At 44.8% G+C, this 4,916-nt stretch overlaps 1 pseudogene; it reads left to right on the top strand.

Moving 5' to 3' along the window:
* The first annotated feature begins 328 nt into the window (after positions 1 to 328).
* Positions 329 to 2,085, top strand: LOC107134130 (annotated as a pseudogene).
* The last annotated feature ends 2,831 nt before the right edge of the window (positions 2,086 to 4,916 follow it).

Here is a 4,916-nt window from a genome sequence, read left to right as displayed (position 1 = left end):
TACATAGAAACTTGCACATGAATTTTATATGTCATTATTCATAAGAGCCAAAAAATATCTATATGACCCCAGGATCTGTCAGCTGAATAAAATGTGGTGTATCCATAAAAGGGAATACTATTTGGCAATAAAAAGAAATGAAGTATTGATACATGCTGCACTGTAGGTGAAACATCATGTTAAGAAGCCAGTCACCAAAAGACCACATATTGTATGATTCCATTTATATGAAATATCTGGAAAAATCAAAATATTAGAAACAATTGGTGGATAAATGGTTGTCACTTGAGTCTGAGGGGTGGGAGGGAGGTAAAGAATGACTACCAATGGTTGAAGCTTTCTTTTGGAGGTAATAAAAATGTTCTAAAATTCCGGAGCCTCCACTCCGTCCCCTGCGGGTCTGCTCTGTGTGCCATAGACAGCATGGTCCCAGACATAGCAGTTGGCACTAAGCGGTCTGAGGACCTTTTCTCTACATGTGTCACTAATGGACCCTTTATCATGAGCAGCAACTCTGCTTCTGCAGCAAATGGAAATGACAATAAGAAGTTCAAAGGCGACAGCAGGAGTGTGGGAGTCCCCTCCTGCATGATCCATATCTGCAAGCTGCCCAGAGATGTCACAGAGGGCGAGGTCATCTCCCTGGGGTTACCCTTTGGGAAAGTCACCAACCTCCTGATGCTGAAGGACAAAAACCAGGCCTTCGTTGAGATGAACACCCAGGAGGCGGCCAACACATGGTCAACTATTACACCTCGGTGACACCTGTGCTGCAGCCAGCCCATCTACATTCAGTTCTCCAACCACAAGGAGCTCAAGACTGACAGGTCCCCAAAACAAGTGTGGTCCAGGAGGCCCTGCAGGCCGTGAACTCAGTCCAGTGGGGGAACCTGGCCTTGGCCACCTCCACCGCTGCCGTGGATGCTGGGATGGCAATGACTGGGCAGAGACCCGTGCTCAGGATCATCGTGGAGAACTTCTTCTACCCTGTGATCCTGGACGTGCTCCACTAGATCTTCTCCAAGTTCGGCACAGTCCTGAAGATTATCACATTCACCAAGAATAACCACTTCCAGGCGTTGCTGCAGTATGCCAATCCTGTGAGCGCCCAGCATGCCAAGCTGTCGCTGGACGGGAAGAACATTGCAATGCCTGCTTCACGCTGCGCATGGACTTCTCCAAGCTCACCAGCCCAACATCAAGTACAATAAGGACAAGAGCCAGGATTATGGGCACCCAGACCTGCCCTCTGGGGACAGCCAGCCCTCAATGGACCAGACCATGGCCATGGCCTTTGGTGCACCTGGATTAATCTTAGCATCTCCATATGCAGGAGCTGGGTTCCCTCCCACCTTTGCAATTCCTCCAGCCACTGGTCTGTCTGTTCCTAACACGCACGGAGCCCTGGCCCCATTGGCCATTCCATAAACTGTAGCTGCCATGGCTGCCGCAGGCCAAATCACCATCCCAGGCCTGGCGGGGGCTGGGAACCCCATCCTGCTGGTCAGCAACCTCAACCCTGAGAGAGTCACACCCCAAAGCCTCTTTATTCTTTTCAGCGTCTTTGGGGACATGCAGCATGTGAAGATCTTGTTCAACAAGAAGGAGAATGCGCTGGTGCAGGTGGCAGATGGCAGATGGCAGCCTGTCCCAGCTGGCCATGAGCCACCTGAATGGGCACAATCTGCACGGGAACCCCATCCACATTAGCTGCTCAAGCACCAGAACATACAGCTGCTGCGTGAGGGCCAGGAGGACCAGGGCCTCAACAAGGACTATGGCAACTCCCCCCTGCACCCCTTCAAGAAGCCTGGCTCCAAGAACTTCCAGAAGATCTTCCTGCCCCCCACCACCCTGCACCTCTCCAACTTCCTGCCTTTCCTCACGGAGGAAGACCTCAAGGTCCTGTTCTCCAGCAACAGGGGCGTGGTCAAGGGGTTCAAATTCTTCCAGAAGGACCACAAGATGGTGCTGATCCAGATGGGCTCCCTGGAGGAGGTGGTGCAGGCACTCATGGACCTGCACAACCATGACCTGGGCGAGAACCACCACCTGTGAGTTTCCTTCTCCAAGTACTTCATCTAGGGGCCCAGCCCCCGGCCGGGGTCCAGAGGCACTTCTGTCATTCCAGAGAAAAGCCACTTTAAGAAGCAGCTGAAGTGACCTTAACAGACCAGAGATTTTATTTTATTTTATTTTATTTTTAAAGTGAAATCAGTTTACCTGTTTTTTAAAAAATTAAATCTAGCTCACCTTGCTGACCTTGTGGTGACTGATGGCTCCGGCCCTCAGGGACTGCAGAAGGGGTCCCCAAACTGCCCAGCGTCAGGCAGGCCAGACCCAGCACCCTGCCTTGCAGGGCGTGTTGGGCATGCGGCCCTCAGTGGGCCCAACCATGACTTGGCCTCCTGGTGCCTTAAACCTCCCTGCCTTGTAGCAGCACGCCCACCCAAGGTGATCCAGGGACCCAGGGGCTAGGGATCTGCTCCAGGCAAAGGCAAAGCAGACTCCTGCTCCCAGGGATCATGTGCCTAGTGCTGGGAGGGAGTGGAAACCAAGGTGCCAGCAGGGCTGGCTGACACCCTCCCATGTCAAGTGACTTGAATCATATCAAGTGACATGATTCTCCCCATGTCCTCCAGCCACCCAGGTCCCCCTCACCTGGCCAGGCCCAGAGGGCACAAACCCAGCCTCCTTGAGCTATAATATTCCTCCTTTTGTTATAATATTCTGATGTGGTTGCAGACATCTGTGCCTAGTAATATTTCCAGTTGGTCAAATATCCTAATCTTTTTTCATTTATTTGCAGAAGAAATAGTTTTAAGTACCTTTTTATAGGAAGAGGATCCAGTGGTATGAGTGTGATCTTTCTCTTGGTATTACTTTGTATGCTGTACTTTCTATTTTATTCTTTGTAATCAATTAAATCATAGGCCCGTCCCAGCCTCCCGGGGTGGCAGGGCCTTGCTGTGCACTGCCCTCCTCAGTGGCCTTACTCAGCCTCCAAGATCTGCCTAGGAAGACCAGCCCTAGAACTTTCAGGGTTTGTTTGTTTGTTGTTGTTTCCTTTTGCTTCAAATTTTGGACCAAAGTCATGTTTCTCTTCCTGTCTGCTCTGATGCTGGGACTCCAGGCAGTTGGAACCTCCAGGTTCTGACCACCCTCCTACCCTGGGGGACACCTTGGTCCCACCGGGCCAGCAACAGGGCCGGTCTCCTCGGATCCCCAGTTTCATAGAGTGTGACAAGGGTGTAAATATTTATAATTTTTTATACCTGTTGAGATGTGGAGGAGCACATCGGTTTTTTTTATGGTGACGCATATATTTTGATAAAAGCGATTACAGTCTCAGTATTGTACGTGGAGCACAGTGGCCATGAGCACATTCCATTGCCTGTCCCCGGGCTTGTAATGCAGAGAGAACTCGATTAAAGCAGTTTTATAACAACAACAAAAATGTTCTAAAATTGATTATGATGATTTCACATACTGAATATACTAAAAACCATTGAACATCTTTTAAATAGGTAAATTGAATATTATGTGAATTATATTTAAAAAGTCATTTTCTAAAACAAGTGTTTTCTGACTAATTCTCATCACATACAATCTAATTCCTTGGACAAGTGCATTCTTTTATTTAACGAATACCTGTTGAGTATCTACTAGATACTGTTTCAGGCATTAAACTACTTGTTACTTTTTTGCTTTTTTTATATTATGAAATTATTTTTCTTGGTGTTTATTGTCCTATCTGTACAATGTATAAAGATTTTATTATTCTGATTTATCTTGATCTCCACCATCTATAAGTGGCTATTATTTAAGTTTTTAGGATCAGATTATGTATCTAAATTCTATTAGGAATTTTTAATTTTTGTGGCAGTTTATACTCAAGAGAAAATGTTATCATGTGTCATGTAAGCCAGTGAGTTTTATGTTTCTTATTGGTACCAGTATATCCATTATGGATTGAATAAAATAATTTCTTTTTTTCTTGGGTGATTCTGAGCATTTTCCTCCAGCTCTGTATTAGGGTTTAGGGAACAAAGTTCTTCAGGGTTGAAGTTCTTCCTACTTTTGACAGACTTGCTAAGTCATGGACAGAACCGTTAAGGAATGCATTGTTGAAAACGTAGTGTCCAGCAAGAGAGCAGAGAATGTTTTGGGATATAGTGAGGGACAAGACTGGAAAGTGTATTGAGGGTTAGATTTTGACTGAATGCCAACATAAAAATTGGGCTTACTTCAGTAGGCAATATGATCTTTTAAATTATTTTTAGATGTATATGGACACAATACCTCAATTTACTTTATTTATTTATCTGTTGTGCTGAGGATTGAAACCCAGTGCCTTACACATGCTAGGCAAGCACTCTATCATTGAGCCATAATCCCAGCCCAGCAAATGATCTTGAACTCACTTTTTTACTGAGTCTAAAATTATAACAAGATCAGTATAGAAAATTTGGAAAATGCATAAAATTACCAAGAAGTAAAAATGTTAACCATCAGCAGTTATCACTAATAACATTTTGGAGTATAGCTTTCTAGTATCCTCCGATTCATTTCTTTACATAGTTGACACTAAATTGCATACACATATTTTAATTTGTTTTATTTAAAACTGACATTATAAAAATAAGCATTTTCCAAATTGTTAAGAACTTTAGCATATGTTATTTTAATAGTGCCATACATAATATTCTTTCAGGATTGGAATGTAAATTAAGGATTGTTCGTTTTGGATATCCTTTTTGTTTCCAATTTACTGCATTTAACTTTTATACATATTTCTTCTGTATCTCTGAATGTAAGGTGCAAGCAAGGTGTATGAAGGTATGTAGGTGGTGGAGGGATAGCAAATAGAACAATACTCAAGTGCCAGAGGCTGGAATTTTGGTAGCAAAAGACCT

The sequence above is a fragment of the Marmota marmota genome, unplaced genomic scaffold (genome assembly GCF_001458135.2).
Source record: "Marmota marmota marmota unplaced genomic scaffold, marMar, whole genome shotgun sequence".
In the NCBI taxonomy this organism is placed as follows: Eukaryota; Metazoa; Chordata; class Mammalia; order Rodentia; family Sciuridae; genus Marmota; species Marmota marmota.
This window is presented reverse-complemented; position numbering and strand designations above follow the sequence as displayed.